Here is a 19,628-nt window from a genome sequence, read left to right on the forward strand (position 1 = left end):
TATAGGGTTTAGTATTTGATGGTTGTTTTGTTGTGTGTATTGGGTTGCTTTCTTTAAAAGTGTACAGATCAGTGGCGGAGTTAATGCTTGTTGGGGGGAGACAAACAAAGGGGAACACTATTTTTTATTTATTTATTTATTTTCTTTTGTATGAATTATTGCGTGTTGCAAACAGGCAATGAAGTCTGATAAAAGTCAAAAAGTCTCTCTCTCTCTCACACACACACACACAGCCAGCAAGACACACAGAGCCAGCCAGCTCAGCGATGACATCACAAACATCTCTCTCAGGTGACTCCTATGACATCACAGAGCACGTACATTCCGTTGCTTGCCGTCTGTCAACCACTCAGTCACTGCCAGCCAGACTGGCTGGCTGACTGGATGGTGGGGCTGCTTGCTGCTGCTGCGTACCTTAGCAAGCTTATTTGCTTGACCGGCCTTCCTCCTCCGCCCACATGCCCACCTATGTCCGATCTGCTGTTCACCTGGATCACAGCTCCGCCCCAACAAGGCAGAGCCTCCCAAGAATGGTACAAACTCACCCACGATCCCCTCCACGGAAAGCTATAGCAAAAGGCAAAAGCATTATACGTAATGAAGAGGAACCCGAGTCCAAGACGCATCCGACCAGCCATACATATTTGTGTGTATTAAAGATCACATTTTATTACATTTAGATTTTCTGTACTTTATTACATCTTTTTGTGATTTTTAAATGTATTGTTTCTTTTCCTTATATATGTATGTATGTATGTATGTGTGTGTGTGTCTGTGTGAAAGTGTATGTGTTTGTGTGTCTCTGTGTGAAAGTGAGTGTGTGTGTGTCTGTCTCTGTGTTTGTGTGTCTGTCTCTGTGTGAAAGTGAGTGTGTGTGCGTGTGTCTGTCTGTGAAAGTGTGTGTGTGTGTGTGGGTGTGACAGTGTGTATGAGTGTCTGTCTGTCATGTAACTCGCACATCTGTGAGGGCACCATTTTTGCAGAAAGAGATGTACACATTTTGGAGCAACATATGCTGCCATCCAGACATCGTCTTTTCCAGGGACGTCCCTGCATTTTTCAGCAGGATAACGCCAAACCACATTCTGCCCAGATTACAAGCGCATGGTTGCGTAGGCAGAGAGTGCGGGTGCTAGCATGGCCTGCCTGCAGTCCTGACCTGTCTCCGAATTGAGAATGTGTGGCGCACTATGAAGTGCAAATTAAGACAACGAAGGCCCTGTGCAGTTGCGCAGCTGAGGAAATGCATAATGGATGAATGGGGGGAAATCCCACTTGCTAAACTTAACCAAGTGGTGTCTTCAGTGCCCAAGTGCTTAATAAGTGTTATTAAAAGAAAAGGTGATGTTACATAGTGGTAAACAGTCGACTGTCCCAACTTTCTTGGTTTCTTTTCACTGCTAATGAGATGCTGTAGAGTGAGTTAGTTATATTGCTTTCAGGAGCTCTAATCGTATTGATGAGTTCATGCAGCATTTGTAATTGAATTTCAAAAAGAAATCCTTGCTGTCTGGCCTGTGTGTATGAGATGTACTATGTCAATCTTTGGCTAACAACTGAAACATTGGTAGAACAGAAATGGCAACATAAAAAAGAAAAGTACATTTTAAAAGAGCACATTAAATAGGATGAATATACAGTTTTTTACAATCACTTTGTCACTAATTTCAGAACCTTGATGTCATTTTTCAAAACTCTAGACACAAAACTCAAAACGGTCATCACTTGTAACACAGGCTGTCCAATGTTCAAAACATTGCATTGTGCATTCATATCTTTAAAGAAACCTTGCACTTGCAGACTTGTTGGTTCAAATAATTCATTTATCATGAAATACCATAGTAACATTTATTTAGATCACCCACACAGAAGATACCGATAGTTTCACTGTGTAGTTGTTCGTACAATCATTAAATATTGTAGTACAAAATATGTGATACATGTTTCATTATGGTACTACACATAAATACATCACTGTAAAAGGACTAGTAGAGAGAATACTACAGACACAGTGGAATCATTGAACAAAATCTGAAATGTATTGATGCAATACAATCAAATCACACCATAGGTTTCTTTGAAGCCATGCAACAATAATTAGCTACAAAAAAGAACAAAACTACAGTAAAATGTCAACTGCAGTGTTCCTCACCTGGCTTAGTGTAAAACAAAGGATTGATTACTGTACTTCTGAATTTCCATCAGCCCTGTGTTCAGGTTCAGGTTCTCACAACCATTTTTCACAAGAGGCATCTTGAAACTGAACATACCTGAACATACTCAGTCATCAGCTGCTTCACTCTGTCTGCATTTCTTTCAAAAGGCACACTATACTCTGTGCTACACATTGGTATGCAGTATACAGTCATTTGACAATTGAGAGTAGCCTAATGTTTAGTGCATGCTGAAGACTTGCCGCTTCTCAGTACGGAAATTTCTGATGATTGAGGCCACAGTTGATCCTGAGTTGATTCTGAGGTTTGATTGAATCATTGTAGCTGCCTCAGTCATGGTCATGCCATGATTTACAACATGCTCTACAACTATTTCTCGGATTTCACTGGACACTATTTGCTGTTGCTGCCGCTGTCTGGTCCGTGGCCCTGTCCTCTACCACGTTCCCCCAACACCTCTCAAATGAGGCCCATGGCTGCCTCTCTGGTGAGGCCTAAGCCCTCCTCTATGACGAGGCCCACGACCACCTCTCAGAAGGGGTGCATGTCCCCTTCCATTCCTTTGACCACCACGTCTTCCTCCTCCCACTGCTTGACCTCTATTGTGACCTGGATGACTTGCCGGCTCCATGTTATCACTGTGTTGCTGGGGTGGATAGCACTCATTTCACTCGATACTCGTACCACAATGTGAAATCAATCATCAATAACCAGTTGGCAGTATTGGAAAAGCAATTACAAGGGCCTGCATACATACAGTAATGTCAAATCTGATGTGGAAGAACAATCATCTTCAACCAGGTTGGAGCGTTAGTTGCAATGCCTTTAATACACGCAGCGTGGAGAGGAACAGTGACTCAAGTAGATCCCAAAGTCGCTCTGCCTTCATTTTAACAGTCAGAGCTTTTATACACAAAAATCAAAGAGCTGGTTATAATCAGAAAGTCATTACTATGTTATCTTAAAAGTTAGCTAAGCAGAATTTATATCATTATAGGACAGAGTTCATAGATCAACACATGGATTAGGGAGCAGGCACTTCAATCATACTGTTTGACATTGTCTCCAAGATTCTCATCGTAAATAACAAACAGAAATCAAACTACCTTCTGGCCTGACCTTCTAGCTTGACCTTATCTTTCTTAAGTATACAAGAGAGAAAAACAGGTATTAGAGAAAGAATTTCTAACTTTCCTTCCACACTGAAAACATGGTGTGGAAAAGTGCTACATGATGATGAATGATGATGAAATATTACATCCATAGATAATGTAGTCCAACTGGTTCATGCTCCTCGGTTATTGGTGTCAATGGATCTCATTATCCTGAAACTTTCATGATCGAAACATGGAATATTGTTTGTCAGTTTCCATAAAATTATGCATTAAGAGTAATGCAACAGTCACTTATCATTTTGAGCAGCTGTATCAATTGATAGTTAGATCTTTGTAATGAAATGAATAGACAGTGATCTCAGATGTAATGTGTGAATTGCATTTTGAAATGGTAATACTTTGATGTTAAGTTGTGTCATTTTAGTTCAATGAACAAATGATCTGAGGTTGATGTGTATTGTATCCAAGCAATTGTAAAAAAGTGTTAGAGTTTTGAAAAATGTGCATTTTGATCATCGGGTGTGAGTTTAGTGTCTAGAGTTTTGAAAAATGACATCAAGGTTCTGAAATGAGTGCCAAAGTGATTGTAAAAAAGTGTAATATCAGGGGACAGTGGCTATTAGTGATCTGGCCTTCCGTGGCCTCTGTATTAATGTAACAGGTCACATTGTATGTGTACACTGATACTTGATAGTATAATATAGTACAAGTAAAAAACATACATAGGTATCATAGAAGTATTTTGCAGAAATGATTATGGATAGTTATCAAAATGGAGAGGAAATGCTAAATCCAGTCTCCCCAGGCTGAGCTTCTATTGCTGCACCTGCTGGCCCCACTATATGGATAGAGCCACACCAAGTACAAGAGTCTCCCCATTGCTATTTATATCTCCCTATCCAGTCTTCTGTAGGTGTCAGGGTGGGGTGCCTATTCCCCTGCATGCTTTGAAACCTATAGCACCTGGGACGCACACTTGGGATCCGGTTCCTCTGCCCCTCACATACACATGAGGAATCCTAGGTGCTCAACACGTCATACTGTCTCTTTCATCTCATGTGTAAACTATGGACAAATACATGACTAAACGTGTTTAGTTGCTTTTCCCAGAATGCTTTGCGCCACGATATGCAAATAACGGGGACTATGATTGGCTCCCTGACATTACCCACACTGCGACTGATGCTACCCATTTCACTACCCAACAAAGACCCATAATATGCGTGTGTCTGTCTGTCTGTCTGTCTGTCAAAGTATGTCTGTGTGTGTCTGTGTGTGTCTGTGTCTGTCTGTGTGTGAAAGTGTGTGTGTGTCTGTCTGTCTGTCTGTCATGTAACTTGCACATCTGTGAGGGCACCACTAATGCAGAAAGAGATGTACACATATTGTTTATTTTCCATATATATGTATGTATGTATGTATGCATGTCCAATTGCTTTGACAATACAAATGAATTGAATTGAGAGGGAGAGAGAGAGAGTAAGAGAGAGAGAGACAGACAGACAGATAGACAGAGAGACACACACACACACACACACACACACACACACACACAGAGAGCCAGCCAGCCAGCTCAGCGATGACATGACGAGCCTCTCTCAGCTTACTGCTATGACATCACAGAGCACGTACATTCCGTTTAACAAATCGTTAAACAAAAAAGGTTATAAACACATTGACTACAATACCGGTTAGTAAGACGAAGGTGAGTCTCTCGTTAGTATTATTAGTCAGACATTAAATAACTACGCAGGTTAGTATTTATGTCAGGTAACTTCTCGTTATATATATATCAGTCTCATTTACGTTTAGGTGCCGAGAAAGATCCTATTTGTTACCACAATTTCCCTTAACTGATTATTATTCAATGATTAAGGATAGGCAGGGCCACCAATAATCTAATGTCTATTAACTTGTGTCAATTTCAGACTAAACAGTTAAACAGGAATGAGAAGATATTTCTCGGCGTTGACAGATTTTATTTCTAAAATTATCAACAAAACAGTTTAATGCAACTCACATTTATATTTAAGAAAACTAAATGATATTACACATTCTAGAGTTATGAATCACAGATTAACATTTCTAATTGATTTCTCAAATGTCATGAATCACAAACTCCAAACTGTTAAACTTATGTGAACTTCGTCGCAGAGAGGCCTCTCTGGCTTCGGGCTCAGATAACAGCACACGGCACGAGGTCCGTGTGGTTTGGAACAAAGGCAGTCCGGTTCGGCTTTGTCCAAGAACTTCCACTCAGTCGATGCACCTGGAAGTTGGGGTTTCGCGAATGTAGAGTCTTTTCCAAACAGATTTTCCATTGGTTTGAAGGCTCCAAGGTTGTGCACAAAATCTTCTTTGTAAGCATGGTTCCACCGTAGTTACTTGAAGACAAAGTCTTTGAGGAAAGCAGGGCCCTGTTTGTTCCAAGGGTCAAGTTTCTTAAGACTCAAATAGCTATTTAAGTGACTGACACTTTCGTATTCAGTCGACTTAGTCAATTGTCCAGCTGTAAAACTCCACTGATCAGGTGGGTCTGTAAAGTTATTTATTTAATAAAGTCCTTTAAAAGAATTCTTCGTACGGCTCAATCTCCTTCTCCCAGTTTAACTCTTCTGTTGCCGGCAAAGACTTGGTTGGTTTCTGATTCCGGTTCTGGCAACAGAGCTACAGGTTGAGCTGTGGCAGCGAGTTTCTGGTTCAGGTGAGAGAGAGAGAGAGAGAAAGACTGTCCGCTGTTCCTTATAGTCTGTCAGATCAGTAGGTGATTGGTCCCTGAGTTCTTGAGATTGGATTTCGGTTTCAGCCCCCAGTGTCCTATTGGAGGGAGGCTTTATTTATGACTGATGTCAATCCATGCCATCTTTTGGAAATGCCGGTTGGCCTGGGTTCGTAGCTCTATGTCGGGATTTCGGCTCTCATCCACTTCAAAGAGTTTTTATCACCTACAGGCCCCTTTCTCCAGACATCTCATAGCAGAATTCCAAACTATTTGGCCTCTTCTCGGTGCCATCCTCCCCAAAACTGTCACTTTGATGCAAACCAGTTCCAAGCTGATGAGCTAAGGAAATCTGATAACTTTGGGGGGGGAGAGGTCTTCTTTAGATCAGTGCTTCAGCTCAGAGCCCAAATGCTCTTATCCAAATACACCCAACATAACGCTACATATGTATGTATGTATGTATATATGTGTAGAAGGAAAATTAGAAATTATTTTCTTACACCTGTTTTTCTCTCTTGTATACTTAAGAAAGATACGGTCAAGCTAGAAGGTCAGCCCAGAAGATAGTTTGATTTCTGTTTGTTATTTACGATGAGAACCTTGGAGACATTGTCAAACGGTATGACCTATGTGCCTGTTCCCTAAAACCATGTGTTGACCTATGAACTCTGTTCTATAATGATATATGTTCAGCTTAGTTAGCCTTTAAGATAACATTATAATGACTTTCTAGCATGTATGGATGTATGTATGTATGTATATATATATATATATATATATATATATATGTATGTATGTATGTCCAATTGCTTTGACAATACAAATGAATTGAATTGAGAGGAAGAGAGAGAGAGAGAGAGAGAGAGAAAAAGAGAGAGAGAGACAGACAGACAGACAGCTCAGCGATGACATCACGAGCCTCTCTCAGCTGACTGCTATGACATCACAGAGCACGTACATTCCGTTGCTTGTCGTCTGTCAACCACTCAGTCACTGCTAGCCAGACTGTCCCTAAGACAAAGTGTACAATACTTCAATTATATCTCCTCCAGACAGATAAAGAGTATTAAGAGCTACGATGAAGTTACCCAGGAGACGTAAAAAGCTTGCATCACCTGGTATTTCCTGGAGGTCACCCATCCAAGTACTAACCAGGCCCTGGCCCGTTTAGTTTCCAAGGTCTGACGAGATCGGGCAGGTTCAGGACGGTGTGGCCGCAAGCCGAGATGCCTGGCTGCATGATGTCTCTTAAAGGCTGACGGGTGTTGACGGAACTTCCAGCAAATAAAAAAAGAAAAATGGAGGGAAAAATATCAGTTCAGCAAAGGGTGTTGAAAGTAGCCGGGTACGTGTACATTTCTTCAATTATATCTCCTCCAGACAGAAAGAGAGTATTAAGATCTACGATGATGTTACCCAGGAGACATATAAAGCTTGCAGCACCTGGTATTTCCAGGAGGTCACCCATCCAAGTGCTGACCAGGCCCTGCTCTGTTTAGCTTCCGAGATCTGATGAGATCGGTCGCGTTCAGGACGGCGTGGCCGCAAGCCGAGAGGCCTGGCAGCATGATGTCTCTTAAAGGCGGGCGGGTTTTGACGGACCTTCCAGCAAAAAAAAAAAGAAAAAAGAAAAATGGAGGGAAAAATATCAGTGCAGCAAAGGGTGTTGAAAGTTGCCGGGTACGTGTACATTTCTTCAATTGTATCTTCTCCTGACAGAAAGAGAGTATTAAGAGCTACGATGAAGTTACCCAGGAGACGTAAAAAGCTTGCAGTACCTAGTTTTTCCAGGAGGTCACCAATCCAAATACTGACCAGGTCCTGCCACATTTTGCTTCCTAGATCTGACAAGATCGGGCGCGTTCAGGACGGTGTGGCCGCAAGCCAAAAAGCCTGGCTGCATGATGTCTCTTAAAGGCTGGCGGGTATTGACGGAACTTCCAGCAAAAAAAAAAAAAAAGAAAAACGGAGGGAAAAATATCAGTGCAGCAAAGGATGTTGAAAGTAGCCGGGTACGTGTACAATTCTTCAATTATATCTCCTCCAGACTGAAAGAGAGTATTAAGAGCTACGATGAAGTTACACAGGATAAGTAAAAAGCTTGCATCACCTGGTATTTCCAGGAGGTCACCCATCCAAGTACTAACCAGGCCCTGGCCCGTTTAGTTTCCAAGGTCTGACGAGATCGGGCGCGTTCAGGACGGTGTGGCCGCAAGCCAAGAGGCCTGGCTGCATGATGTCTCTAAATGGCTGGAGGGTATTGACAGAACTTCCAGCAAAAAAAAATGAAAAAAGAAAAATGGAGGGAGAAATATCCGTGCAGCAAAGGGTGTTAAAAGTAGCCGGGTACGTGTACAATACTTCAATTATATCTCCTCCAGACAGAAAAAGAGAATGAAGAGCTATGATAAAGTTACCCAGGAGACGTAAAAAGCTTGCAGCACCAGGTATTTCCACGAGTTCTCACATTCAAGTACTGACCAGGCCCTGCCCCGTTTAGCTTCCCAGATCTGATGAGATCGGGCGCATTCAGGACAATGTGTCCGCATGCCAAGAGGCTTGGCTGCATGATGTCTCTTAAAGGCTGGAGGATATTGACGGAACTTCCAGCAAAATAATGAAGAAAAAATAACAATGGAGGGAAAAATATCAGTGCAGCAAAGGGTGTTGAAAGTAACCGGGTACCTGTACAATACTTCAAATATATCTCCTCCAGACAGAAAGAGAGTATTAAGAGCTACGATAAAGTTACCCAGCAGACGTAAAAAGCTGGCAGCACCTGGTATTTCCAGGAGATCTCCCATCCAAGTACTGACCAGGTCCTGCCCCGTTTCGTTTCCGAGATCTGACGAGATCGGGCGCGTTCAGGTCTGTGTGTCCGCAAGCCGAGATGCCTGGTTGCATGATGTCTCTTAAAGGCTGGCGGATATTGATGGAACTTCCAGAAAAAATAAAAAATAAAAAGAAAAATGGCGGGAAAAATATCAGTGCAGCAAAGGGTGTTGAAAGTAGCCGGGTACGTGTACAAAACCTCAATTATAACACCTCCAGACAGAAAGAGAGTATTAAGAGCTACAATGAAGTTACTCAGGAGACTAAAAAGCTTGCAGCACCAGGTATTTCCAGGAGGTCTCCCATCCAAGTATTGACCAGGCCCTGCCCCGTTTAGCTTCCAAGATCTGACAAGATCGGGCACGTTCAGGACGGTGTGGACACAAGCCGAGAGGCCTGGCTGCATGATGTCTCTTAATGGTTGGCGGGTATTGACGGAACTTCCAGCAAAAAAAAAAAAAAAGAAAAACGGAGGGAAAAATATCAGTGCAGCAAAGGATGTTGAAAGTAGCCAGGTACGTGTACAATACTTCAATTATATCTCCTCCAGACAGAAAGAGAGTATTAAGAGCTACGATAAAGTTACCCAGGAGACGTAAAAAGCTTACAGAACCAGGTATTTCCAGGAGGTCCCACATTCAAGTAATGACCAGGCCCTGCCCCGTTTAGCTTCCGAGATCTGACGAGATGGGGTGCGTTCAGGACGGTGTGGTTGCAAGCCAAGAGGCCTGGCTGCATGATGTCTCTAAATGGCTGGAGGGTATTGACAGAACTTCCAGCAAAAAAAAATGAAAAAAGAAAAATGGAGGGAGAAATATCCGTGCAGCAAAGGGTGTTAAAAGTAGCCGGGTACGTGTACAATACTTCAATTATATCTCCTCCAGACAGAAAGAGAGTATAAAGAGCTACGATGAAGTTACCCAGGAGACGTAAAAGCTTGCAGCACCAGGTATTTCTAGGAGGTCTCACATTCAAGTACTGACCAGGTCCTGCCCCGTTTAGCTTCCGAGATCTGATGAGTTCGGGCGCGTTCAGGACAATGTGTCCGCATGCCAAGAGGCCTGGCTGCATGATGTCTCTTAAAGGCTGGAGGATATTGACGGAACTTCCAGCAAAATAATGAAGAAAAAATAACAATGGAGGGAAAAATATCAGTGCAGCAAAGGGTGTTGAAAGTAACCGGGTACCTGTACAATACTTCAATTATATCTCCTCCAGACTGAAAGAGAGTATTAAGAGCTACGATAAAGTTACCCAGCAGACGTAAAAAGCTGGCAGCACCTGGTATTTCCAGGAGATCTCCCATCCAAGTACTGACCAGGTCCTGCCCCGTTTCGTTTCCGAGATCTGACGAGATCGGGCGCGTTCAGGTCTGTGTGTCCGCAAGCCGAGATGCCTGGTTGCATGATGTCTCTTAAAGGCTGGCGGATATTGATGGAACTTCCAGAAAAAATAAAAAATAAAAAGAAAAATGGCGGGAAAAATATCAGTGCAGCAAAGGGTGTTGAAAGTAGCCGGGTACGTGTACAAATCCTCAATTATAACACCTCCAGACAGAAAGAGAGTATTAAGAGCTACAATGAAGTTACTCAGGAGACTAAAAAGCTTGCAGCACCAGGTATTTCCAGGAGGTCTCCCATCCAAGTATTGACCAGGCCCTGCCCCGTTTAGCTTCCAAGATCTGACAAGATCGGGCACGTTCAGGACGGTGTGGACACAAGCCGAGAGGCCTGGCTGCATGATGTCTCTTAATGGTTGGCGGGTATTGACGGAACTTCCAGCAAAAAAAAAAAAAAAAGAAAAACGGAGGGAAAAATATCAGTGCAGCAAAGGATGTTGAAAGTAGCCAGGTACGTGTACAATACTTCAATTATATCTCCTCCAGACAGAAAGAGAGTATTAAGAGCTACGATAAAGTTACCCAGGAGACGTAAAAAGCTTGCAGAACCAGGTATTTCCAGGAGGTCCCACATTCAAGTAATGACCAGGCCCTGCCCCGTTTAGCTTCCGAGATCTGACGAGATGGGGTGCGTTCAGGACGGTGTGGTTGCAAGCCAAGAGGCCTGGCTGCATGATGTCTCTAAATGGCTGGAGGGTATTGACAGAACTTCCAGCAAAAAAAAATGAAAAAAGAAAAATGGAGGGAGAAATATCCGTGCAGCAAAGGGTGTTAAAAGTAGCCGGGTACGTGTACAATACTTCAATTATATCTCCTCCAGACAGAAAGAGAGTATAAAGAGCTACGATGAAGTTACCCAGGAGACGTAAAAGCTTGCAGCACCAGGTATTTCTAGGAGGTCTCACATTCAAGTACTGACCAGGTCCTGCCCCGTTTAGCTTCCGAGATCTGATGAGTTCGGGCGCGTTCAGGACAATGTGTCCGCATGCCAAGAGGCCTGGCTGCATGATGTCTCTTAAAGGCTGGAGGATATTGACGGAACTTCCAGCAAAATAATGAAGAAAAAATAACAATGGAGGGAAAAATATCAGTGCAGCAAAGGGTGTTGAAAGTAACCGGGTACCTGTACAATACTTCAATTATATCTCCTCCAGACTGAAAGAGAGTATTAAGAGCTACGATAAAGTTACCCAGCAGACGTAAAAAGCTGGCAGCACCTGGTATTTCCAGGAGATCTCCCATCCAAGTACTGACCAGGTCCTGCCCCGTTTCGTTTCCGAGATCTGACGAGATCGGGCGCGTTCAGGTCTGTGTGTCCGCAAGCCGAGATGCCTGGTTGCATGATGTCTCTTAAAGGCTGGCGGATATTGATGGAACTTCCAGAAAAAATAAAAAATAAAAAGAAAAATGGCGGGAAAAATATCAGTGCAGCAAAGGGTGTTGAAAGTAGCCGGGTACGTGTACAAATCCTCAATTATAACACCTCCAGACAGAAAGAGAGTATTAAGAGCTACAATGAAGTTACTCAGGAGACTAAAAAGCTTGCAGCACCAGGTATTTCCAGGAGGTCTCCCATCCAAGTATTGACCAGGCCCTGCCCCGTTTAGCTTCCAAGATCTGACAAGATCGGGCACGTTCAGGACGGTGTGGACACAAGCCGAGAGGCCTGGCTGCATGATGTCTCTTAATGGTTGGCGGGTATTGACGGAACTTCCAGCAAAAAAAAAAAAAAAGAAAAACGGAGGGAAAAATATCAGTGCAGCAAAGGATGTTGAAAGTAGCCAGGTACGTGTACAATACTTCAATTATATCTCCTCCAGACAGAAAGAGAGTATTAAGAGCTACGATAAAGTTACCCAGGAGACGTAAAAAGCTTGCAGAACCAGGTATTTCCAGGAGGTCCCACATTCAAGTAATGACCAGGCCCTGCCCCGTTTAGCTTCCGAGATCTGACGAGATGGGGTGCGTTCAGGACGGTGTGGTTGCAAGCCAAGAGGCCTGGCTGCATGATGTCTCTAAATGGCTGGAGAGTATTGACAGAACTTCCAGCAAAAAAAAATGAAAAAAGAAAAATGGAGGGAGAAATATCCGTGCAGCAAAGGGTGTTAAAAGTAGCCGGGTACGTGTACAATACTTCAATTATATCTCCTCCAGACAGAAAGAGACTATAAAGAGCTACGATGAAGTTACCCAGGAGACGTAAAAGCTTGCAGCACCAGGTATTTCTAGGAGGTCTCACATTCAAGTACTGACCAGGTCCTGCCCCGTTTAGCTTCCGAGATCTGATGAGTTCGGGCGCGTTCAGGACAATGTGTCCGCATGCCAAGAGGCCTGGCTGCATGATGTCTCTTAAAGGCTGGAGGATATTGACGGAACTTCCAGCAAAATAATGAAGAAAAAATAACAATGGAGGGAAAAATATCAGTGCAGCAAAGGGTGTTGAAAGTAACCGGGTACCTGTACAATACTTCAATTATATCTCCTCCAGACTGAAAGAGAGTATTAAGAGCTACGATAAAGTTACCCAGCAGACGTAAAAAGCTGGCAGCACCTGGTATTTCCAGGAGATCTCCCATCCAAGTACTGACCAGGTCCTGCCCCGTTTCGTTTCCGAGATCTGACGAGATCGGGCGCGTTCAGGTCTGTGTGTCCGCAAGCCGAGATGCCTGGTTGCATGATGTCTCTTAAAGGCTGGCGGATATTGATGGAACTTCCAGAAAAAATAAAAAATAAAAAGAAGAATGGCGGGAAAAATATCAGTGCAGCAAAGGGTGTTGAAAGTAGCCGGGTACGTGTACAAATCCTCAATTATAACACCTCCAGACAGAAAGAGAGTATTAAGAGCTACAATGAAGTTACTCAGGAGACTAAAAAGCTTGCAGCACCAGGTATTTCCAGGAGGTCTCCCATCCAAGTATTGACCAGGCCCTGCCCCGTTTAGCTTCCAAGATCTGACAAGATCGGGCACGTTCAGGTCTGTGTGTCCGCAAGCCTAGAGAGCTGGCTGCATGATGTCTCTTAAAGGCTGGAGGGTATTGACGGAACTTCCGGCCAAAAAAAAAAGAAAAAAGAAAAATGGAGGGAAAAATATCAGTGCATCAAAGGGTGTTGAAAGTAGCCGGGTACGTGTACAATTCTTCAATTATATCTCCTCCAGACTGAAAGAGAGTATTACGAGCTACGATGAAGTTACCCAAGAGACGTATAAAGCTTGCAGCACCTGGTATTTCCAGAAGGTCACCCATCCAAGTACTGACCAGGACCTGCCCCGTTCAGCTTACGCGATCTGACGAGATCGAGCGCGTTCAGGACGGTGTGGACAGAAGCCGAGAGGCCTGGCTGCATGATGTCTCTTAATGGTTGGCGGGTATTGACGGAACTTCCAGCAAAAAAAAAAAAAAAGAAAAACGGAGGGAAAAATATCAGTGCAGCAAAGGATGTTGAAAGTAGCCAGGTACGTGTACAATACTTCAATTATATCTCCTCCACACAGAAAGAGAGTATTAAGAGCTACGATAAAGTTACCCAGGAGACGTAAAAAGCTTGCAGAACCAGGTATTTCCAGGAGGTCCCACATTCAAGTAATGACCAGGCCCTGCCCCGTTTAGCTTCCGAGATCTGACGAGATGGGGCGCGTTCAGGACAGTGTGGTTGCAAGCCAAGAGGCCTGGCTGTATGATGTCTCTTAAAGGCTGGAGGGTATTGATGGAACTTCCAGCAAAAAAAAAAAAAAAAGAAAAACGGAGGGAAAAATATCAGTGCAGCAAAGGGTGTTGAAAGTAGCCGGGTACGTGTACAATTCTTCAATTATATCTCCTCCAGACTGAAAGAGAGTATTAAGAGCTACGATGAAGTTACACAGGATACGTAAAAAGCTTGCTTCACCTGGTATTTCCAGGAGGTCACCCATCCAAGTACTAACCAGGCCCTGTCCCGTTTAGTTTCCAAGGTCTGACGAGATCGGGCACGTTCAGGACGGTGTGGCCGCAAGCCAAGAGGTCTGGCTGCATGATGTCTCTAAATGGCTGGAGGGTATTGACAGAACTTCCAGCAAAAAAAAATGAAAAAAGAAAAATGGAGGGAAAAATATCAGTGCAGCAAAGGGTGTTAAAAGTAGCCGGGTACGTGTACAATACTTCAATTATATCTCCTCCAGACAGAAAGAGAGTATAAAGAGCTACGATGAAGTTACCCAGGAGACTAAAAAGCTTGCAGCACCAGGTATTTCCAGGAGGTCTCCCATCCAAGTATTGACCAGGCCCTGCCCCGTTTAGCTTCCAAGATCTGACAAGATTGGGCACGTTCAGGTCAGTGTGGCCGCAAGCCTAGAGAGCTGGCTGCATGATGTCTCTTAAAGGCTGGAGGGTATTGACGGAACTTCCGGCAAAAAAAAAAAGAAAAAAGAAAAATGGAGGGAAAAATATCAGTGCAGCAAAGGGTGTTGAAAGTAGCCGGGTACGTGTACAATTCTTCAATTATATCTCCTCCAGACTGAAAGAGAGTATTACGAGCTACGATGAAGTTACCCAAGAGACGTATAAAGCTTGCAGCACCTGGTATCTCCAGAAGGTCACCCATCCAAGTACTGATCAGGACCTGCCCCGTTTAGCTTCCGAGATCTGACGAGATGGGGCGCGTTCAGGACGGTGTGGTTGCAAGCCAAGAGGCCTGGCTGTATGATGTCTCTTAAAGGCTGGAGGGTATTGATGGAACTTCCAGCAAAAAAAAAAAAAAAAGAAAAACGGAGGGAAAAATATCAGTGCAGCAAAGGGTGTTGAAAGTAGCCGGGTACGTGTACAATTCTTCAATTATATCTCCTCCAGACTGAAAGAGAGTATTAAGAGCTACGATGAAGTTACACAGGATACGTAAAAAGCTTGCATCACCTGGTATTTCCAGGAGGTCACCCATCCAAGTACTAACCAGGCCCTGGCCCGTTTAGTTTCCAAGGTCTGACGAGATCGGGCGCGTTCAGGACGGTGTGGCCGCAAGCCAAGAGGCCTGGCTGCATGATGTCTCTAAATGGCTGGAGGGTATTGACAGAACTTCCAGCAAAAAAAAATGAAAAAAGAAAAATGGAGGGAAAAATATCAGTGCAGCAAAGGGTGTTAAAAGTAGCCGGGTACGTGTACAATACTTCAATTATATCTCCTCCAGACAGAAAGAGAGTATAAAGAGCTACGATGAAGTTACCCAGGAGACGTAAAAGCTTGCAGCACCAGGTTTTTCTAGGAGGTCTCACATTCAAGTACTGACCAGGTCCTGCCCCGTTTAGCTTCCGAGATCTGATGAGTTCGGGCGCGTTCAGGACAATGTGTCCGCATGCCAAGAGGCCAGGCTGCATGATGTCTCTTAAAGGCTGGCGGGTATTGACGGAACTTCCAGCAAAAAAAAAAAAAAAGAAAAACGGAGGGAAAAATATCAGTGCAGCAAAGGATGTTGAAAGTAGCCAGGTACGTGTACAATACTTCAATTATATCTCCTCTACACAGAAAGAGAGTATTAAGAGCTACGATAAAGTTACCCAGGAGACGTAAAAAGCTTGCAGAACCAGGTATTTCCAGGAGGTCCCACATTCAAGTAATGACCAGGCCCTGCCCCGTTTAGCTTCCGAGATCTGACGAGATGGGGCGCGTTCAGGACGGTGTGGTTGCAAGCCAAGAGGCCTGGCTGTATGATGTCTCTTAAAGGCTGGAGGGTATTGATGGAACTTCCAGCAAAAAAAAAAAAAAAAGAAAAACGGAGGGAAAAATATCAGTGCAGCAAAGGGTGTTGAAAGTAGCCGGGTACGTGTACAATTCTTCAATTATATCTCCTCCAGACTGAAAGAGAGTATTAAGAGCTACGATGAAGTTACACAGGATACGTAAAAAGCTTGCTTCACCTGGTATTTCCAGGAGGTCACCCATCCAAGTACTAACCAGGCCCTGTCCCGTTTAGTTTCCAAGGTCTGACGAGATCGGGCGCGTTCAGGACGGTGTGGCCGCAAGCCAAGAGGTCTGGCTGCATGATGTCTCTAAATGGCTGGAGGGTATTGACAGAACTTCCAGCAAAAAAAAATGAAAAAAGAAAAATGGAGGGAAAAATATCAGTGCAGCAAAGGGTGTTAAAAGTAGCCGGGTACGTGTACAATACTTCAATTATATCTCCTCCAGACAGAAAGAGAGTATAAAGAGCTACGATGAAGTTACCCAGGAGACTAAAAAGCTTGCAGCACCAGGTATTTCCAGGAGGTCTCCCATCCAAGTATTGACCAGGCCCTGCCCCGTTTAGCTTCCAAGATCTGACAAGATTGGGCACGTTCAGGTCAGTGTGGCCGCAAGCCTAGAGAGCTGGCTGCATGATGTCTCTTAAAGGCTGGAGGGTATTGACGGAACTTCCGGCAAAAAAAAAAAGAAAAAAGAAAAATGGAGGGAAAAATATCAGTGCAGCAAAGGGTGTTGAAAGTAGCCGGGTACGTGTACAATTCTTCAATTATATCTCCTCCAGACTGAAAGAGAGTATTACGAGCTACGATGAAGTTACCCAAGAGACGTATAAAGCTTGCAGCACCTGGTATCTCCAGAAGGTCACCCATCCAAGTACTGATCAGGACCTGCCCCGTTTAGCTTCCGAGATCTGACGAGATGGGGCGCGTTCAGGACGGTGTGGTTGCAAGCCAAGAGGCCTGGCTGTATGATGTCTCTTAAAGGCTGGAGGGTATTGATGGAACTTCCAGCAAAAAAAAAAAAAAAAGAAAAACGGAGGGAAAAATATCAGTGCAGCAAAGGGTGTTGAAAGTAGCCGGGTACGTGTACAATTCTTCAATTATATCTCCTCCAGACTGAAAGAGAGTATTAAGAGCTACGATGAAGTTACACAGGATACGTAAAAAGCTTGCATCACCTGGTATTTCCAGGAGGTCACCCATCCAAGTACTAACCAGGCCCTGGCCCGTTTAGTTTCCAAGGTCTGACGATATCGGGCGCGTTCAGGACGGTGTGGCCGAAAGCCGAGAGGCCCGGCTGCATGATGTCTCTTTAGGCTGGTGGGTATTGACGGAACTTCCAGCAAAAAAAAAAAGAAAAAAAGAAAAATGGAGGGAGAAATATCAGTGCAGCAAAGGCTGTTGAAAGTAGCCGGGTACGTGTACAATTCTTCAATAATATCTCCTCCAGACTGAAAGAGAGTATTAAGAGCTACGATGAAGTTACCCAGGAGACGTAAAAAGCTTGCAGCACCTGGTATTTCCAGGAGGTCACCCAACCAAGTACTGGCCAGACCCTGCCCCGTTTAGCTTCCGAGATATGATGAGATCAGGCGCGTTCAGGACGGTGTGGCCGCAAGCCAAGAGACCTGGCTGCATGATGTCTCTTAAAGGCTGGCAAGTATTGACGGAACTTCCAGCAAAAAAAAAAAAAAAAAAAATAGAAAAAGGGAGGGATAAATATCAGTGCAGCAAAGGGTGTTGAAAGTAGCCGGGTACATGTACAATTCTTCAATTATATCTCCTCCAGACAGATAGAGAGTATTAAGAGCTACGATAAAGTTACCCAGGAGACGTAAAAGCTTGCAGCACGAGGTATTTCAAGGAGGTCTCACATTCATGTACTGACCAGGTCCTGCCCCGTTTAGCTTCCGAGATCTGACGAGATCGGGCGCGTTCAGGATGGTGTGGCCGCAAGCCAAGATGCCTGGCTGCATGATGTCTCTTAAAGGCTGGCGGGTATTGACGGAACTGCCAGCAAAAAAAAAAAAGAAAAATAGAGGGAAATATACCAGTGCAGCAAAGGGTGTTGAAAGTAGCCGGGTACGTGTACAATTCTTCAATTATATCTCCTGGAGACAGAAAGAAAGTTTTAAGAGCTACGATGAAGTTACCCAGGAGACGTAAAAAGCTTGCAGCACCTGGTATTTCCAGGAGGTCACACATCCAAGTACTGACCAGGCCCTGCCCCGTTTAGCTTCCGAAATCTGATATGATCGGGAGCGTTCAGGACGGTGTGACTACAAGCCAAGAGGCCTGGCTGCATGATGTCTCTTAAAGGCTGGCGGATATTGACGGAACTTCCAGCAAAAAAATAAAATAAAAAGAAAAATGGAGGGAAAAATATCAGTGCAGCAAAGGGTGTTGAAAGTAGCCTAGTACGTGTACAATTCTTCAATTATATCTCCTGGAGACAGAAAGAGAGTATTAAGAGCTACGATGAAGTTACCCAGGAGACGTAAAAGGCTTGCAGCACCTGGTATTTCTAGGAGGTCTCCCATCCAAGTACTGACCAGGCCCTGCCCCGTTTAGCTTCCGAGATCTGACGAGATCGGGCGCATTCAGGACGGTGTGGCCGCAAGCCGAGAGGCCTGGCTGCATGATGTCTCTTAAAGGTTGGCGGGTATTGACGGAACTTCCAGCAAAAAAAAAAAAAAAAAAAATAGAAAAAGGGAGGGATAAATATCAGTGCAGCAAAGGGTGTTGAAGGTAGCCGGGTACGTGTACAATTCTTCAATTATATCTCCTCCAGACAGATAGAGAGTATTAAGAGCTACGATAAAGTTACCCAGGAGACGTAAAAGCTTGCAGCACCAGGTATTTCCAGGAGGTCTCACATTCATGTACTGACCAGGTCCTGCCCCGTTTAGCTTCCGAGATCTGACGAGATCAGGCGTGTTCAGGATGGTGTGGCCGCAAGCCGAGATGCCTGGCTGCATGATGTCTCTTAAAGGCTGGCGGGTATTGACGGAACTGCCAGCAAAACAAAAAAAGAAAAATAGAGGGAAAAATACCAGTGCAGCAAAGGGTGTTGAAAGTAGACGGGTACGTGTACAATTCTTCAATTATATCTTCTCCAGACAGAAAGAGAGTATTAAGAGCTACGATAAAGTTACCCAGGAGACGTAAAAGCTTGCAGCACTAGGTATTTCCAGGAGGTCTCACTTCCATGTACTGACCAGGTCCTGCCCCGTTTAGCTTCCAAGATCTGACGAGATCGGCCGCGTTCAGGATAGTGTGGCCGCAAGCCAAGATGCCTGGCTGCATGATGTCTCTTAAAGGCTGGCGGGTATTGACGGAACTGCCAGCAAAAAAAAAAAGAAAAATAGAGGTAAATATACCAGTGAAGCAAAGGGTGTTGACAGTAGCTGGGTACGTGTACAATACTTCAATTAAATCTCCTCCAGACAGATAGAGAGTATTAAGAGCTACGATAAAGTTACCCAGGAGACGTAAAAGCTTGCAGCACAAGGTATTTCCAGGAGGTCTCACATTCATGTACTGACCAGGTCCTGCCCCGTTTAGCTTCCGAGATCTGACGAGATCGGGCGCGTTCAGGATGGTGTGGCCGCAAGCCGAGATGCCTGGCTGCATGATGTCTCTTAAAGGCTGGCGGGTTTTGACGGAACTGCCAGCAAAA

General features: G+C 44.2%; 2 non-coding genes and 37 pseudogenes across 2 annotated transcripts; all 39 read right to left on the reverse strand.

The window, feature by feature from the left end:
• Positions 1-502: 502 nt before the first annotated feature.
• Positions 503-617, reverse strand: LOC136724112 (U5 spliceosomal RNA). Its single transcript, XR_010806935.1, has one exon. It is a non-coding gene; the product is annotated as a U5 spliceosomal RNA (small nuclear RNA).
• A 6,497-nt stretch (positions 618-7,114) lies between these two features.
• On the reverse strand, positions 7,115-7,233 carry LOC136724027 (uncharacterized; annotated as a pseudogene).
• Positions 7,234-7,442: 209 nt separating this feature from the next.
• LOC136724156 (uncharacterized) lies at positions 7,443-7,561 on the reverse strand (annotated as a pseudogene).
• A 216-nt stretch (positions 7,562-7,777) lies between these two features.
• LOC136724106 (uncharacterized) lies at positions 7,778-7,896 on the reverse strand (annotated as a pseudogene).
• A 213-nt stretch (positions 7,897-8,109) lies between these two features.
• LOC136724152 (uncharacterized) lies at positions 8,110-8,228 on the reverse strand (annotated as a pseudogene).
• A 215-nt stretch (positions 8,229-8,443) lies between these two features.
• On the reverse strand, positions 8,444-8,562 carry LOC136724072 (uncharacterized; annotated as a pseudogene).
• A 216-nt stretch (positions 8,563-8,778) lies between these two features.
• Positions 8,779-8,897, reverse strand: LOC136724084 (uncharacterized; annotated as a pseudogene).
• A 215-nt stretch (positions 8,898-9,112) lies between these two features.
• On the reverse strand, positions 9,113-9,231 carry LOC136724047 (uncharacterized; annotated as a pseudogene).
• A 213-nt stretch (positions 9,232-9,444) lies between these two features.
• On the reverse strand, positions 9,445-9,563 carry LOC136724102 (uncharacterized; annotated as a pseudogene).
• A 214-nt stretch (positions 9,564-9,777) lies between these two features.
• LOC136724088 (uncharacterized) lies at positions 9,778-9,896 on the reverse strand (annotated as a pseudogene).
• Positions 9,897-10,112: 216 nt separating this feature from the next.
• On the reverse strand, positions 10,113-10,231 carry LOC136724085 (uncharacterized; annotated as a pseudogene).
• A 215-nt stretch (positions 10,232-10,446) lies between these two features.
• Positions 10,447-10,565, reverse strand: LOC136724049 (uncharacterized; annotated as a pseudogene).
• Positions 10,566-10,779: 214 nt separating this feature from the next.
• LOC136724080 (uncharacterized) lies at positions 10,780-10,898 on the reverse strand (annotated as a pseudogene).
• A 214-nt stretch (positions 10,899-11,112) lies between these two features.
• Positions 11,113-11,231, reverse strand: LOC136724089 (uncharacterized; annotated as a pseudogene).
• Positions 11,232-11,447: 216 nt separating this feature from the next.
• LOC136724086 (uncharacterized) lies at positions 11,448-11,566 on the reverse strand (annotated as a pseudogene).
• Positions 11,567-11,781: 215 nt separating this feature from the next.
• LOC136724050 (uncharacterized) lies at positions 11,782-11,900 on the reverse strand (annotated as a pseudogene).
• Positions 11,901-12,113: 213 nt separating this feature from the next.
• On the reverse strand, positions 12,114-12,232 carry LOC136724082 (uncharacterized; annotated as a pseudogene).
• Positions 12,233-12,446: 214 nt separating this feature from the next.
• On the reverse strand, positions 12,447-12,565 carry LOC136724090 (uncharacterized; annotated as a pseudogene).
• A 216-nt stretch (positions 12,566-12,781) lies between these two features.
• LOC136724087 (uncharacterized) lies at positions 12,782-12,900 on the reverse strand (annotated as a pseudogene).
• A 215-nt stretch (positions 12,901-13,115) lies between these two features.
• On the reverse strand, positions 13,116-13,234 carry LOC136724078 (uncharacterized; annotated as a pseudogene).
• A 216-nt stretch (positions 13,235-13,450) lies between these two features.
• LOC136724099 (uncharacterized) lies at positions 13,451-13,569 on the reverse strand (annotated as a pseudogene).
• Positions 13,570-13,782: 213 nt separating this feature from the next.
• LOC136724109 (uncharacterized) lies at positions 13,783-13,901 on the reverse strand (annotated as a pseudogene).
• A 214-nt stretch (positions 13,902-14,115) lies between these two features.
• Positions 14,116-14,234, reverse strand: LOC136724141 (uncharacterized; annotated as a pseudogene).
• Positions 14,235-14,448: 214 nt separating this feature from the next.
• Positions 14,449-14,567, reverse strand: LOC136724035 (uncharacterized; annotated as a pseudogene).
• A 216-nt stretch (positions 14,568-14,783) lies between these two features.
• Positions 14,784-14,902, reverse strand: LOC136724053 (uncharacterized; annotated as a pseudogene).
• Positions 14,903-15,116: 214 nt separating this feature from the next.
• Positions 15,117-15,235, reverse strand: LOC136724154 (uncharacterized; annotated as a pseudogene).
• A 214-nt stretch (positions 15,236-15,449) lies between these two features.
• LOC136724091 (uncharacterized) lies at positions 15,450-15,568 on the reverse strand (annotated as a pseudogene).
• A 213-nt stretch (positions 15,569-15,781) lies between these two features.
• On the reverse strand, positions 15,782-15,900 carry LOC136724094 (uncharacterized; annotated as a pseudogene).
• Positions 15,901-16,114: 214 nt separating this feature from the next.
• On the reverse strand, positions 16,115-16,233 carry LOC136724158 (uncharacterized; annotated as a pseudogene).
• A 214-nt stretch (positions 16,234-16,447) lies between these two features.
• Positions 16,448-16,566, reverse strand: LOC136724036 (uncharacterized; annotated as a pseudogene).
• Positions 16,567-16,782: 216 nt separating this feature from the next.
• LOC136724054 (uncharacterized) lies at positions 16,783-16,901 on the reverse strand (annotated as a pseudogene).
• Positions 16,902-17,115: 214 nt separating this feature from the next.
• Positions 17,116-17,234, reverse strand: LOC136724077 (uncharacterized; annotated as a pseudogene).
• A 216-nt stretch (positions 17,235-17,450) lies between these two features.
• LOC136724018 (uncharacterized) lies at positions 17,451-17,569 on the reverse strand (annotated as a pseudogene).
• A 219-nt stretch (positions 17,570-17,788) lies between these two features.
• Positions 17,789-17,907, reverse strand: LOC136724060 (uncharacterized; annotated as a pseudogene).
• Positions 17,908-18,117: 210 nt separating this feature from the next.
• LOC136724029 (uncharacterized) lies at positions 18,118-18,236 on the reverse strand (annotated as a pseudogene).
• Positions 18,237-18,452: 216 nt separating this feature from the next.
• Positions 18,453-18,571, reverse strand: LOC136724115 (5S ribosomal RNA). The gene has a single exon (XR_010806937.1). It is a non-coding gene; the product is annotated as a 5S ribosomal RNA (ribosomal RNA).
• A 219-nt stretch (positions 18,572-18,790) lies between these two features.
• Positions 18,791-18,909, reverse strand: LOC136724032 (uncharacterized; annotated as a pseudogene).
• Positions 18,910-19,118: 209 nt separating this feature from the next.
• On the reverse strand, positions 19,119-19,237 carry LOC136724100 (uncharacterized; annotated as a pseudogene).
• Positions 19,238-19,445: 208 nt separating this feature from the next.
• On the reverse strand, positions 19,446-19,564 carry LOC136724043 (uncharacterized; annotated as a pseudogene).
• Between the last annotated feature and the right edge of the window lie 64 nt (positions 19,565-19,628).

This window comes from Amia ocellicauda, unplaced genomic scaffold (assembly GCF_036373705.1).
Source record: "Amia ocellicauda isolate fAmiCal2 unplaced genomic scaffold, fAmiCal2.hap1 HAP1_SCAFFOLD_175, whole genome shotgun sequence".
In the NCBI taxonomy this organism is placed as follows: Eukaryota; Metazoa; Chordata; class Actinopteri; order Amiiformes; family Amiidae; genus Amia; species Amia ocellicauda.